Source organism: Mustela erminea, chromosome 16 (assembly GCF_009829155.1).
Source record: "Mustela erminea isolate mMusErm1 chromosome 16, mMusErm1.Pri, whole genome shotgun sequence".
NCBI lineage: Eukaryota > Metazoa > Chordata > Mammalia > Carnivora > Mustelidae > Mustela > Mustela erminea.
The window spans coordinates 78,064,842-78,081,302 of record NC_045629.1 but is presented as its reverse complement, the minus strand read 5'-3'; the positions used below and the strand labels follow the sequence as shown (position 1 = coordinate 78,081,302).

Here is a 16,461-nt window from a genome sequence, read left to right as displayed (position 1 = left end):
ACTGGTGTAAGGTGATATCTCAATGTGGTTTTGATTTGAATCTCCATGGTGGCTAGTGATGAGTTTTCTCATGAGTCCGTTAGCCATTTGTATGTCTTCTTTGGAGAAGTGTCTGTTCATATCTTCCACCCATTTTTGGACGTGTTATCTGTTTTGTGTGTGTTGAATTTGAGGAGTTCTTTACAGATCTTGAATATCAGCCCTTTGTCTGTACTTTCATTTGATAATATCTTCTCCCAAATTTTTAATTTGGTTGATTAATTAATCTCCATTGCAAGCATTATTTGTTCTAGGGCCTAGGAAGAATACAATGGAAGAAAAAATATATATAGATTCTTTCTCTCTTGAGCCTTTATTTTGTGAAGATTACACATAAATAATAAACAAATATGGTGTATAAATACTGATGAATGTTGTACAGGAAATAAATGCAGAAAAGATAAATGAAAGTATCAGAATAGAGGAGGAGAGGTGATATGTTGCAGTTTCTACAGGGTGTCAGGAAAGATGTCATAATGAAGGTGACAGCTAGCTTAGATCATACAAAACTTCTCCCTGAAGACAAGAAAAAGCCAGATAAATGCCTTTAAAATATTCTGTTTGAAGGAATTGGGGAACTACTTAACTTCAAGGATCAAGAACTCAAGGAGAAGAGACCTATATTCTGTCTTCTCCTGAGGTATTCACCAATTAGTAAATAGCAACCAGAGGCTAAGAAGCCTGGAAGAAACTGCTGAGAAGTTAAGATTTCAGCCATCTTGTAGAGCTGTGGAGACAAAAAAATCTCAATTCACATCACAGAGGGAAACACATAGTAAATACCACATGGGACCACTGATGTTCAACACCCCCCAAAACTAAGGGCAACCTGGAAATTCATCAGTTCCACAAAGACTGAAGTCAAAGCTTCAATTCAGCTCAATTTCAGGCTCGTTCATTTTTATCCTCCCAAACCCTAAATTTTTGCCAGGAGATAATTTCATCCCAGAGTCTCAAGTTAGTTCTAGATTTTTGCATAAATAATGGCTGTAATTCAATGAAATTTACTAGGCAGGCCAGGCAACAGAACCAAATAACCAAAACCAAGAGGGAAAAAAGCAGGCACTAGAAACAGAACTGAAAGAGATCCAAAGTGAATTTTTAAATAACTGCTTAATATGTACAAGAAAATTAATGACTAGATATGAAATTTGATCAGAGAATTGAAAAAAAAATTAAGATTTTATTTATTTTATTTGTGAGAGGATGAGAGAGAGAGAGAGAGCACAAGCTGGATGAGAGGCAGAGGGAGAAGCAGACTCCCCACCTGAGCAGGAAGCCTGTCATGGGACTTGATCCTGGGATCCTCGGATCATGACCTGAGTCAAAGGCACGTGCTTACCCAACTGAGCCACCCAAGCACCCCAGAAGTTATTTTTTTAAAAAGAATCAATAGAAACTCTAAAACAGAAAATACAGTATATGAACTTACGTGTTAATGGATTGGTTTAACAGAAAACAAGGCAAAATAAAAAAATAATGAACTACAAGTTAGGTTTAGAAAATATTCAGAGTAAATCATTTTTGAGGCCAGAAGGTGGAAAGCATGGAAGTAAGGATAGAATACATTTGACACTGCAATTGCACTACTGGGTATTTACTCCAAAGATACAGATGTAGTGAAAAGAAGGGCCATCTGTACCCCAATGTTCATAGCAGCAATGGCCAGTCACCAAACTGTGGAAAGAACCAAGATGCCCTTCAACAGAAGATATGGTCCAGATATACTATGGAGTATTAATCCTCCATCAGAAAGGATGGATACCCACCTTTTGTATCAACATGGATGGGTCTGGAGGATATTATGCTGAGTGAAATAAGTCAAGGAGAGAGAGTTAATTATCATATGGTTTTGCTTATTTGTGGAGCATAAGGAATAACACGGAGGACATGGGGAGATAGAGAGGAGAAGGGAGTTGGGGGAAATTGGAGGGTGAGATGAACCATGAGAGATTGTGAACTCTGAGGAACTAACTGAGGGTTTTGGAGAGGAGGGGTGTGAGAGGTTGGATGAGCCTGATAGTGGGTATTGTGGAGAGCATGTATTGCATGGAGCACTGGGTGTGGTGCCTACACAATGAACTCTGGAACACTGAAAAGAAATTTAAATAAATAAATAAATAAACAAACAAATAAAAAGATACATTTGACATATGACCAAAAGATTTAACAGTAGTTAGAGTCTCAGAAAGAGAGGACAGAGAAAATTAGCTAAAGACAGCTTTTGCAGATGTTCACCAACTAATGAGCTAATAAAACATATCTAGCCACAGATTCCTGAGCAAAGCCTTGAGATGGCTTCCTCCTTGAGGAAGGAGCCATGAAGATATCAAGGGGAAGAATTCTCTGGGCACAGGAAGCAAATGCAAACATCCTAAGGCATGGATTTCAGTCTGGCTGGAAATGACTGAACAGGAGGGCAAGTAGTAAATTAGGTCAAGGAGGTGAGAGAGCAAGAAGGGCCATACAGAATCCTCTCACATCTTTGGCTTTTATTTAATACAATGTGGTAGACCATTTCTTAAAAGAAGATGACAGACATGATCTGACTGATCTCTGGAAATGTGCAATTAAGACAGGAAAAAACAAGTTTCTCATTCCCAGCATCAGTTGTCTACTGCTGCTTAACAATTAGCTCACATGCAATGGCTTAAATCAACACACTTTCATTATCCCATAGTTCTGTGAGTCATGATTCCAGGGACTTTCAAGGTTGACAAGGCATGGGCCTTGAGATCTTATCTGGAGGCTCAAGGAAAGAAGTTGCTTCCAAATTCATTCAGATTACTGGCTGACTCAGTTCCTTGTGGCTGTCAGACTGAAGTCCTCATTTTCTTGCATACTAACTCTCAGCTCCTCAAGACTGCAAGCATTGCTCTGGGTGTGGAGCCTTCCATCTTCAAAGCCAGCAATGACATGCTTCAAATCTCTGAATGTCACCAGCTGAAGAAAACTTTCTGTTTTTAAAGGGGCTAACTGATTAAGTAAGACCCATCCAGTTAATATCCATATCTTAAGGTCAGCTGGTTTGGGACATTAATTCCATCTGCAAAGTCCCTTCACAATACTTAGATTAACATTTGATTGAATAACTGGGAACCTGATATTTTGGGAAGACATCTTTAGAATTTTGCCCACATTTTTATTTTGCAAATGAGAAAATGAGACATTGAAAGGTTGTGACTTACCCAATATCACATTACTAGTTATAATTGCCATTGCTTTTTTTTCTTGCTGACTACAGTGGTAATAGACTAGATAGGGAATGAATACAAGGGAAAAAAACAGAGTTCTAGTGTTATAGTCAGGGCCAAAGATGATTGCAGTATCGATGAGGGTGGTAATAGTGGAGATTGTGAGAAGTGATTAGTTATGGATATATGCTGAAGATATAGTCAAGATGTGCTGATGGACTGGCTGGGGGATCTGAAAGGAGGTGTCAAGATGACTTTACAGGTTTTGGTCTGAGCAAATAGAAGGACTTTTACTGAGAATGCATTTACTAAGTTTAGGAAGTCTGAAGGATGAACAGGTTTGTTGGGGGAAGATCTGGTTTTAGACATGTTAAATTAAGATGTCTCTTAGGCATTCAAATGAGATGTCTAGTAGTATATAAATTTGGAGTTCAGGGGAGGTTGTCAGTGGATAGATGATATTTAAAACTCTGAGACTAGATGAGATCAGAAAAAGAATATAAGTATAGTTAAAGAAGAAAAGAGGTCCAGAAACTGAGCTCTGGATACTCAATGTGTAGGGGAAAAAGAAGGAACTCAAAAAGATGATCAAGAAGGAACAGCCATTGATGCAGAAGGAAATCCAAAAGAGCGTGGTGTCCTAGAAGCCAAGTTAAAGTATTTTACTGAGGAAGTAGTGAGAGATCATCTGTATAAAAAGATGCTGATAAATGAAATAAGATGAGGACTAGGAAATAACCCTTGTTATTTAACAACACAGAGTTCACTGATGACCTTGAAAAGAACAATTGTAGTGGAAAAATAATGGTACAAACCTTACTGGAGTAGACTCATTAAAGAACAAAGGGAGATAGTGAGTATAGACATCCCTTTCTAATTGCTTTTCTATAAAGACAATCAGAAAACTTGGGCCTAGGATCTAAAAAACTAGGAAGAGCATCACTTCAATCCTAACAACAAGAAAAAGTGGGATAAACTGCAAATTATTACTTTCCTTGAACCTATGAGACAGCTGAAGCCACATGGCTAAACAAGTAAGCTGAAATCTGGGGAAAAAAAATACCTTGAAACCTGGTTTACTTGTAGAAGATCACAGGAGGAAGATATTCTGGGTGCCATACAAGCTGCTTAAAAGTCTAACAAATTGCTAGTGACTCAATGTGAGCTAGTTTGAAAGTATAAAACACTGGGAATGACAAATAAAAGAGTAGTTTTCAACCACTCTCAAGGTTTTCTCCATAGACCTCCTCTGTGTATTCATGGAAGACTGGAGGAATGGCAAGAGACAAGAGAAAGCCCCTCTCCATCATGCCTTGTGGGAGGAAGGGGAAACTGCCTTGAAGGTAAGACATAATACTCCACCCAAGTTCTGATCTTCCATGAACCAAAGCCTTAAGATGCTGGGGAGAAAACAAACCTAGGGCCACCGGACACAGATGAAGACACTTTACTGTATGGTGAAGATTAAGGAATGAACTTTCTACCATGGGAAAGGGGCAGAAAACAGTCCTGAGTCCAGCATCCTATACCAATAAAATTGGAGTGTAATAAGTCAAGCAGAGAGAGTCAATTATCATATGGTTTCACTTATTTGTGGAGCATAACAAATAACATGGAGGACAAGGGGAGATGGAGAGGAGAAGGGAGTTGAGGGAAACTGGAAGGGGAGGTGAACCATGAGAGACTATGGACTCTGAAAAACAATCTGAGGGTTTTGAAGGGGTGGGGTGTGGGGAGTGGGAGGTGGGGGAACCAGGTGGTGGGTATTAGAGAGGGCATGGATTGCATGGAGCACTGGGTGTGGTGTAAAAACAATGAATACTGTTATGTTGAAAAAAATGAGTTAATTTTAAAAAATAATAAAATAAAATTGGAAATCCAACCACTGAGGAAAAAGCAGAAAGCTGACAAAAAAAAAAAAAAAATCACTGAAGACACAGGCAGAGTCCGGTTGCTTGGGGGTGGCAGAGCAGGTGGGTGAGAAAGCCAAGTCCACAGGGCCTGTCTAAAACAGAGACTGGACTAAATAATAGGCTCACAATCCCCCAACAGCCTAACCAACTCTGAGTAACAAATGAGAGCATCCTAGCAGTGTGGAAAATGCAAGTGCATGAAAGGAGACTTCCTCCACCACATTAGCATGCAGGGAAAGCCAACATCTGATGATACAACAGGAACATTGAAAAAAACTCTCCATGATCCCAGCTGCCATCCTAAGTACAAACTAACATCAGAGGAATTTGAAACCAGTGGTGCCCTGACAGTAACCATAGCAAAAACTCCTAACTATATTGACTCAATCCCATATATCCAGGGTTTAGAAGAAAAAGCATTACCATTTGTAAGCATAAATACTATTTACATTTGTCCCCTGCTGTTCTACACTAAATGTTTGGGTGTTCAACCAAAACTTAACACACACACACACACACACACACACACAGAGCACATAAACAAACCCTACTCTCATGAAACATATTAATTAATAAACAAAACTAGACTCAAAGGTGACCCAGATATAACCACCAGGATATTTAAAATTGCTTGACTAATATGTCAAAGGTTCTAGCAAAAAAATTGGGCCATACACATGATGGATGATAAGTTTCAGCAGAGAGAATAAAGCTATAATAAAAGGTTCAATTGAAATGCTAGAAATAATAAGAAAACATAGTAAGATATACGAAGAATATTTTTGATAGGCTTGTTAATGCACTTTATATAGGTAAGATATAAAATCAGACCCAATTTGAAGTTAGGACACCAAAAATTACCCAAACAGAAACACAGAAGAAAAAGTACAATAAAAATAAAGGCATATCAACTCATCCAAAATCTTTAGGACAATACCAAATGGTCTACAGTTTGTGTAATAAAGTTCCTCATGTAGAAGAATGAGAGAAAAGAATAACTAAAATGGGGGCGCCTGGGTGGCTCAGTGGGTTAAGCCTCTGCCTTCGGCTCAGGTCATGGTCTCAGCATCCTGGGATCGAGCCCAACATTGGGCTTTCTGCTCAGCAGGGAGGCTGCTTCCTCCTCTCTCTCTGCCTGCCTCTCTGCCTGCTTGTGATCTCTGTCAAATAAATAAATAATTTTTTTAAAAAACCCATGCTTATCATATTCAAGCTGCTAAAAACCAAAGATAAAGAAAAAAGAGACAAATTATAAAGACGCTCAGAGATGAATTACAGCCAACCTCACATCAAAAACTATGAAATCCAGAAGACAACGGAGTGACCCTTTTAAAATACTCAGTGAAACAAAGGAACTTGTTAACCCAGAATTCTATACCTAGTAAAAATATTTTTCAACAGTGAAGGTGAAATAAAGACTTCTTAATAAGAATGGGAGCTAAAAGAATCCATTTCCAGGAGATTTGTGCTACAAGAAATGTAGGAAATTCATCAGACAAAAATAACCATAATAGACCTAAATTTGGATATATAGGAAATGAAAAGCTTAGAGATTGTTATAATAAAGGTAAATGAAAGTATATTTTGCCAATTTCAATAGCTCTAAAAGAGACAGTCTACAGCAAAATTAGCTATATGTTGTGTGTTTATAGCACATGTAAAAGTAAAACATGCAACAAAATCATAAAATATAACAAAGGAAGAAATTATAAATACACATTGTTTTAAGATTTTGATACAATATGTGAAGCAATATAATATTGTTTGAAAGTATTTTGGGTGTGGTTCATAAACAATGAATTCTGGAACACTGAAAAGAAATTTTAAAAATAAATAAAAATATAAATAAATAAATAAATAAATAAATAAAAGAGCCCATAACTTGGGGGGAAAAAAAAGAAAGTATTCTGTGATAAGTTAACAATGTGTATTTTAAACACCAGGGTGGACGCCCTTTTTAATTTCGAAGGGTTTAAATAATTTGTAATGGTTTAAATAATAAGGCAATAGTAGAAGCAAAATGGAAATGCAAAAGATTCTCAGTTCATGCAAAAGGAAATAGAAAAGGAAGACAAAGAATAGATGGAACTAACAGAAAACAACTAAAGATTTATATTCAACCATATCAATGATTACATTAAATATAAATGGTCTAAACACTTTAAAAAGAGATATTGTCAGATCAATTCTAAAAACAAAACTCAACTATATTCTATCTACAAAAAAACTTTTTAAAATTATTGTTAAAAGGATAAAAAATATATGTTATACAAATACAAAATAAAGCTATAGTGGCTATATAATACCAGATGAATATATGAATAGTATCAGACAACTTCAAAACAGGGAAAAATATTAGGGATAAAGAGGTATATTATATAATATGAAATTGGTGAATCCTAAATGTGTGTGCACTAAACAACAGGGTCAGTTTCTTTTTTGAAATCAGAAAGAAGGAAGAGAGTAGTTGGAAGAGAATATAGGTTTAAAAGAGGATTTTTTTTTTAAGGTAGCAAAAATTAAAGCTCATTTCATGCTGATATGAGTGATCCAAACAAAAGGATATGGCTTAGGAAAGAAGAGGAATTTGTGAAATATGTAAGGGGGTATGCTTTCTAGGAGACAGATATGGAGGTTAGTCTTACCTTGGACTGGTCCAGAATCAGTAACAGGAAAAAAAAAAAAAAAAAGTGAAGTAATTCCTTTAGGATTAGCATGTAGTTTCTCTTGTAAAATATTCAAGAGTCCCAAATCTATATTCACTTTTAAAAATTGTGTATGCAATTTATATAAACTAAAAAATTAAAAATTAAAAAAAGAAACCAGCTCACCTATTTCTCTCATTCCCCAAACGCAGCTTTTAAAACTACCAGTCTGTTCTCTGTATCTATGAACTTGGTTTTGGTTTTGCCAGGCACAATGAATAAGCACAGACCCTGCCCAGTAGGTAAGGAATTATAATAGCAAAGAACTGCCCTGAAAGTGGCAAAAGTTTATGGAGTATAATCTTGCTGGTAGTGTTTTGTCAGCTGGAAACTTAGGGGGAATGGGAATGCAGACTTGCCTACCTTATTCTGAATATCATATAATAATTGTTAATTACAGAACCTTACACAGAAATTTGACATTTAATGGCATGAAATAGCAGCTAAGGGTACTTCCAATCTGACTTCTAAGTTTCCATGATGATATAAGAGCTCAGGGATCAGACTGAACAGAGAGCCTTAGTGTCTCTATAATGAGTGTGGCTTTCAGGTCATCGGATGGGATGAAAAATCTCTTCCCTCACACCTTCCCATGGTTGACCACTATTTCTCACTTATGTGTCAACTTAAATGCTAACTCCTTTGAGAGGCTTTCCTGAAATATTCAGTCTAAAATATTCCCCATCCCCACCTCAGTCATTTTTTTCCTTCCTAAAATGTATCATTATGTAAAATGATACTTTGTGTCTGATTTTTGCTTAATGTCTGTTTACCTCACCTACCATAAAGAAAACTCCATGGACACAGGACATTTGTCTGTCTGTCTTAACTCTGGGAGTGAATGAATGGATGAACAAATGAATTAAAAGGGCATAGGCTTTGAAGTAAGACAGACCTGGATTCAAACCTAACTGGGTGGGTGACTGTTAACTTCAATTTCCTGATCAATAATATGTAAACAATAATTATTGCAAAGATGGAATTGCAAAGATGGAAACAAATATAATCAGGATGTGTAAAGTGCCTGACACTCTCAATAAATAACAGCTCCAACTTCAATTATGAAGAGATATTCAATTGGCCAAGGAAAGGAAATTAAAAAGGGGCTTCAACTGCACCCTCCCTGCAAAGATCAGGATTCCAGTGGTTCCTGGGGAGCACAGGTGTTTGATATGGCTGTTTTGATACAGCCCAGCTGTCTTACCAGCTCCTGGCCCCTTTCCCATATTTGAATGACTGGGGCTCCATCTGTAGGCTTTCCTGAACTGTGCCATGTCTTGGAGGCGGAATAAGAAGGACTTGCCATTTTAGGATATCCACAGTGAGCTTCTTGGCCAAACTTCACCCACCTCTGAGAATCAGCATGCACATACTGTGTGACCATCCTCCTTCCTCTCCTCTCCCTCATTGGTTTCCCCCTCCTGCCAGCTGGCCTTCCTGCCCCCGACCAGCTGGCATCTCCAGCCAAACAAGAAGATGATACCACCTCAATTCTTGAGACTATTTTCTAAAGGGATCAAAGCAGGGAGGGAAGAAAGAGGAATCCTGCAGCCTTCTTCAATGTCTTGCTCATTGTTAAATAACTTGCCCAATTTTAAAGAGCTATGAATACGGGAAGTCAGAATCAAACTCAGGAGCAACTTGTCCTAGGAGCTCTAGTCCTTGGCTACACCATGCTTCTATCATGATGGAAAAACATATACATGCCTGACATCCAGCATAGGTGTAATATTTAATGGCAACAAATGGATGGATGGATGGAAGGATGGATGGATGGAAATAAGGAAGAGAGAGAAAAATGAAGAGTCGGAAGCATTAGAGATACCTGAACTGAACATCTGAAAAGAATATTGAATCCTTATCACAGAATCACGATGTTTTCTCAGGATTGAGATGTGATCGATGGGTCCAAACTAGCTATATCTTAAACAACTGTTTCAATAGAAGCGGTAGGGGGAGCTCTTCATAACTGATAGGCAACCAGTTATATATTCAGAAATCTATTTCTCTCCCATCAGTCCTAATCCCTGCATTGAGCAAGTTTCCCTGATTCCCCATAGCTAATATCTCTTTGCCTCACTTTCTTCTGTCCCCTTCAGTCCCAAGAACTCCTCAAGCCCTCACTTACAACAGGTATTCCGGAAATATGGAGTTCATCTCAGAGGCATTTTTCTCTTGCCATAGCTTTTTAGTTCCCTGTAAGTGTTCAAAGTTCAAAGTGAGACATGACAGAGATGTTTACCCAGGGATCCATGTGTCCCTTAAATACTTTATTTCCTTTTTTCACCTTTTTTTAACTTAAGGAAGAATTTAAAGGGGCAGTTTGTCACTGGACCAGTTCTTGTTGGCTTGTTAACAATAGCACAGAGAGAAGCTGCAGTGAATATGGAATCTCCATCTCAGAGGTGAGTTTTAGCTACACCAAAGTCCCTGTGCCACTGTGTGTATGGGTCTGTTCCAGGATAGAGGCCAGCAGACTCTTTTCCAGATGTGGGAGATGCAAGCTCACTCTAGACTCCATAGGAATTACCTAGTAGAAGAACTGAAACCCCAAAACTCAACACAAGAGACCCTTATGGTCCTTCCCCTTCCTGCTCTACTAGGCTCATCTCTTACTATTTCTTTCTTGTCCTTTACACTCTTAACACAACTGGACTTATAAGCAATATACACACTCTATACTCTGTGCTCTCTGCCAGTCCCCAACGTTGGCTCACTCATCCTTCTCTGCCTAAACATCTTCACACCTTCCTTCCTTTGCCAATGCCTATTTGACTGCCAAGGTTCTGCTTGTATGTTGCCTCCTCCATGAAGCTTTCTCTTCCTCCATCCTTCATTTCAGGCTAGACTTTATGTGTCTTTCCATCTGAGTTTAGTTATAACAAACAGAACCACTCCAGGTATTTTAAGCAGAAATTGTATTGTGTTTAAAGAATCATTGGAAGCTTTAGAGGAACAAGTTCCAGACACAAACCCACCACTCAATGGCCACCACTCTGAAAGGAAGAAAGTGAAAGGAAATCATGGGCCTCAATGCTGGCTGGTCAGTGAGTTTCCACTAGGAGTGTTCCCTGTGTTTGACATGCTGGGGATCAATCAAGAAGGAGATGTACTCTACCAATCCACCCCTGGCCAATACCCACTAGAAACATTTGCCTTTAGAAAATCTTCCTGATTGCCTAAAACTCTTCTAGACCTTAAAGAAGAATCCAATAATGGTAATATTTCTAGAAACCTGACAAAGAAAGGAAGATATTTTAAAACAAAAGATTATTACTGGGAATTCCTGCCTAGACATTCACTTACCTACCCTATTCTTTTTTTTTAATTTTTTATTTTTTATAAACATATAATATATTTTTATCTGGTGGGGTACAGGTCTGTGAATCATCAGGTTTACACACTTCACAGCACTCACCAAAGCACATACCCTCCCCAATGTCCATAACCCTACTCCCCTTCTCCCAACCTCCCTCCCCCCAGCAACCCTCAGTTTGTTTTGTGAGATTAAGAGTCACTTATGGTTTGTCTCCCTCCCAATCCCATCTTGTTTCATTTATTCTTCTCCTACCCACTTAAGCCCCCATGTTGCATCACCACTTTCTCATATCAGGGAGATCATATGATAGTTGTCTTTCTCCGCTTGACTTATTTCGCTAAGCATGATACGCTCTAGTTCCATCCACGTTGTCGCAAATGACAAGATTTCATTTCTTTTGATGGCTGCATAGTATTCCATTGTGTATATATACCACATCTTCTTTACCCATTCATCTGTTGATGGACATCTAGGTTCTTTCCATAGTTTGGCTATTGTAGACATTGCTACTATAAGCATTCGGGTGCACATGCCCCTTCGGATCACTACTTTTGTATCTTTAGGGTAAATACCCAGTAGTGCAATTGCTGGGTCATAGGGCAGTTACCTACCCTATTCTTACAGTAATTTAAAACCAAGAAGCAAAACAGAGGTATGAGGAACACGTCATCAAAGACCTGCTTATGCCTGACTTAACCTCTATGTTATCCAGAACATCAAATCCAATGTCACCTAAAGAAGTTTGTACCATTGAATCTAAGAAATTATCTTTCAAAAATGCTAAGCAACACAGGTCCTTCCTTGGTCATCACTATATGCTTAGAATTTTAGGATGGTACGTGTTACATTGTAACTCATCAATACATAGTTGCTAGATGAATAAATGAATGGATGAAAGCTGTATTTCTATCATTTCCTTTCATTTGCCTTCAAGCACAAAGTAAAATAAGTGCAGTCTGTCTTCCATTGTCTGTTGGAGAAAACCTGGAATCTCCTTAGCTAAAATGTCAAGGCCTGGGGTCCCCAGAAGCAGAGTTTGGGACACGGTCTCTTGCATTTAGAAAATGAGAGCTGCCATTCCAAGAAGAATAGATGAGAGGTCAGGGGGTGCAGCACGCAGAACTGTATTCTCCAAAATACATGTCCAGGCCCTAAACCCCTGTCTGTGCCCTTGACCTTATTTAGAAACAGAGTCTTCATGGATGCCATCAAGTGAAGTTTCTTGAAATGAGATTATCTGGGGTTTGGTGTGGACCCTAAATCTGATGACTAGGGTCTGATACACGAAAGAAAGGGGAAATTCGAGAAGCATGGGATGAACATCAGGTGAGGAGCAAGGTTGACCCTGAAGTGGCTAGGAATGCCAGGAACCACCAGTAGCAGGAAAAGAAAAAGAAACATCTGCTCTAGGCACCTTCAGAGGGACCTCAGCTCTAGTGAGACCTTGGTTTAAGACTTGTGGCCATCTGCCTGTGAGGAAATACAATTCTGTGGTATTAAGCCACCCAGTTTGGGCACAGCACAGTTTCCTACAGCAACGCCAGGACACTGACCCAAGGAAGGAACTCAGCAGGAAGAAAAGCTGTTACAAATTGTGTTACCGAACTGATTGCAGCTAAGGGTAACTTGTGTGTGACCACTAGTGGCTCCTCTCATCTTCATCTTGAGCAGGTGACAACGGTCATTCCAGAGAAGTCCCAGGACAGGAAGCAAGAGACAGAAGCCCACAGCTGAGGGAAAGCTCCATCCAGTTCCAGTTCCAGCAGCTGGAAATAAATATGGTGGGAGCTTATGCAGAGCAGAGGCTAGGACCAAGAGGGGAGGCTGAGATCTGCCCCATGCAAGAGTTTCACCCTCCAGCTTCTTGGCTCCATGCCTGCACCATCCCGGGAGAAAGCCCAGGCCATGCGTGGCTGGGGGGCACTTGAAATAGGGCAGTTGTGCAACAGAAGAACGACATTTTTTATTTTGATTAAATACAAATTTAAAAACCAATACTCCATTCAGGTATCAGACAACATTTAAGAATGTTTGAGACAAACCAGGCTGATGTAAATCCACTTTTTCTCCTGCAAATTTTATGAAATTTAAGTACAAATTTAAGTACTCATAAAGTCCAGATAGAGATGTGCTAAGTGCTTAAAATACACACCTTTCCGAAACTTGGTATAAAAACAGACTGCAAAATATCTCATCTTTTTTTTATATTACATATTGAAATGATATTTTGGATTTAGTGGGTTAAATACCATGTGTTATTAAAATGAGTTTTGCCCATTTCTTTGTACCTTTTTTAATACGGCTGCAAGAAATGTTTCATTACATAGATGGCTTGCATTACACTTCTGTTGGGCAGCACTGATCTCTACTACCAGATCCTGGAAAGCTCGAGCTTATCTTGTGTACATTTTCCTCTCCTCTGCCTGGCCTGAGGGGGGTGGCAGGGGACTGGTATGGAGAAGGGATGTGCCAGCGAGGCTTCCTATGACTTCTGCAAGCACTGAGTCCCCAGCCAGCCCTCTTGCTCCCAGAATCCTCTGGCAGTATTCAATCTTCCCTGGAATAATGCAAGCACAGGGCTTTGCCAGCCAGCAGCTCACTACCTGGAAGGCACTGCTATTTATAGACGGTGCCATCCATGGGAAGTAATAGTCCCTCAGAATTCTCAGAAGACTTGGCTTTTCGATTAGAGCCCAGCCTAGTTGGGAAAGTAAAGACCAATTTATGAGTATTTTTAGTCCATGCGATGTACATTCAGGAGCACCGAAATTCCAATCCATTCTTCCCCAGGAGGCTGAGCACAGCTGCAAAGCCAGGAGTGGGCTTTTTCATGAGGGAACATAATTAGCTTCCCTGTAAACAGGCTCCATGGAGTAAGTCAGCGCATGGGTCTGTCTGAGGCGGGGAGGGATAGTGCAGGTGAATCTCACCAAAGTCAACATAAGCAGCATTTCAAAGCAGTTTGGTGAGAGCTGCTTGGGGATTAGATTTCTAGTTCATTCTCTTGTTATCTCACTGGCCATTTCTGAACACGGCTTAGTGCCAATTGAGAAAAATTACAAAAATAAAACCCATCTTTGGGAACACTGCAAAAGGCAGAATTCTCCTGGTTCAGAGGCATTGAGTTGTGATCCTGGGTTCCCATGTGAAGATTCAAAAATAACAGCTTCTTCTCTCTTACTTTTTGTCAGAATTATGTCTAGTGTATGTCAGTGAAAGAAACAGCTTGGCAGGAAGTGACCTGTCCTGACTCTGACCAGTGATGGGTAACCCTTACCCATAAATGAGACTCACTAAAAGGGAGCCACAGACAATGGGAAGGGGTGGAACTGCAAATCAGAGACCGTGGCACCAGTTAGCTGTCCTGGGCACAGAGGCCTGGGCTACCACCTCCAAAAAATGCAACATTTTTTTTTAAAAGATTTTGTTTATTAATTTGATAGACAGAGATTACAAGTAGTCAGAGAGGCAGGCAGGGAGAAAGGAGGAAGCAGGCTCCCCACTGAGCAGAGAGCCCGATGCGGGGCTCGATCTCAGGACCCCAAGAACATGACCTGAGCCGAAGGCAGAGGCTTTAACCCACTGGGCCACCCAGGAGCCCCAAAATGCAACATTTTTAAGAACTGGAGAATTCCCCCAGCATCCATGAGACTACAGGGTGTGGGTATCTCCCTTATTTTGTCTTTCGGACTGCCTGAATCCCAGGCTCACAAGTGGGTGTGCACATCCACTTATACCTTATTATTTACAATATTTATCATAGAACTCATCATGATAACATCATTAAGTACCTGCCACTCTAGTTCAGGTTCTTAGATAAAGAAACTGAGGCTCAGGAAGGTTTGTTGACTTGTTTGAGTTACAGAGAGAGAGAGAGAGAGAGTAGCCATCAGTACTAAGCACAGCTCATCTCACATTCAGGCTCAGGATGTTTTCCGGGTATGAAAGTCTTTCTTTAGCAAATACCTCCTAAATGTCTGCTACTAATAACTGTGTGCCTGCCGTGTTAGCTCATTTATTCCTCAAGCAACTGCATGAAATAGGTAAATCTCAGGAAAGTTCATCAGACTTCTAGCTAACTATAGAGAATAGAGCCAAGGTCTTCTTCCCATCTTAATAGTCCACGACAATGATGATGCATGACATTTTTGAAAGGTTGCTATGAGTCAGCTTACTATATGTCAACTTCTAATTTCTTTACCTGAATTATCTCTTTTAATTGTCACAAAATCCTACAAGGAAAGTTTTACTATTTATTCCCATTTTATAGATTAAAAAAAAAAAAACTGAGGCAGAAAGGAATGCCAGATGGCTTGCCCAAAGATATAAGGTTAAAAAGGAGTGACATTTTTCAGGTACTCTGTCTTCAGACCCTGGGCTCTTCACCCTCATGATTATAAAGGGATAAAAAGTAACAATGAACCCAAATGAAGGTAGCATCTGCAGAAAATCCATTAGTAGTTGAGGGACTTCAGTCAAACAACACAGAGAGTAGGAATTGATGTCACAAAGTAGAGGGAGTCTCAGCTCGGTGTGTTAGCAGAGTGATGTGTGCATGAAAATTTTACATCTTATAACACAAAACTCTGGAGAGGTCTAGGACTTGGGAGTGCTAGGTGAGGTTGGTAGTGGGCTAGAACCAAGATTCACCAAGATAAGGGTCTGGAAGCATGGGAATTAGCTGAAAAACCAGATGCCAAGTAGTTTCCCTTTCTCCCCAGCCACCCACTCTGTGAGCAGTGTACTGTCAGCCCGATGTGGAACTTGCCTTCTTAACCTCATACCTCCACTTCAGGGATAACATTTGAGGTTTTCCTTCTAACTGAAGATGTTGTGACCCCCCCTCCTCCAAAGATCCCTAGTCGGGAATCTGTGACTCTTTAAGCGTGATATCTGGCACTATAAAGAATAGAAAAAACATGAAAGACAAGAGATATAACTATGTGGTCTAATATTTTACTGAGAGTTTATTACTTCTTAAAACAACACAGTGAAGAAAAATCTCTAAAAGCTTATACAGAAGGCTTCTCATTTTAAGATGGCAGGGTAAATACATTTTTGCTACTTTTTCCTTCCCAAAATTTCCTCCAATAACAAAAACTAAAAATAAAACAAAATAAAAAGCAAACAATGCATTTCATCTTCAATAAAACTAAGAGACATCTGAACACACTATATGGGAAGATGGACCACAGAAGGGGGAAAACAAATGACTTAGCAGAGAGAACATATCAGTCCTCAGTGCCTGCAAAGAAAGAAATCAACCCAATTTGCCCTTCAGCAATAGGGAA

The 16,461-nt window shown here is 39.5% G+C and overlaps 1 long non-coding RNA gene across 2 annotated transcripts in view; it reads right to left on the bottom strand.

Annotated features, from left to right (window-relative positions):
- Positions 1–307: 307 nt before the first annotated feature.
- Positions 308–16,461, bottom strand: part of LOC116575468 — a 91,399-nt gene continuing 75,245 nt past the window's right edge. The window contains exons 4-5 of one of the 2 annotated variants that reach the window (XR_004279793.1): positions 12,724–12,936; positions 308–766 (exon numbers count right to left, since the gene is read on the bottom strand). This is a non-coding gene — a long non-coding RNA (uncharacterized LOC116575468). The remainder of the gene's footprint in view (positions 767–12,723; positions 12,937–16,461) is intronic. The other variant, XR_004279792.1, reaches the window with a different exon arrangement.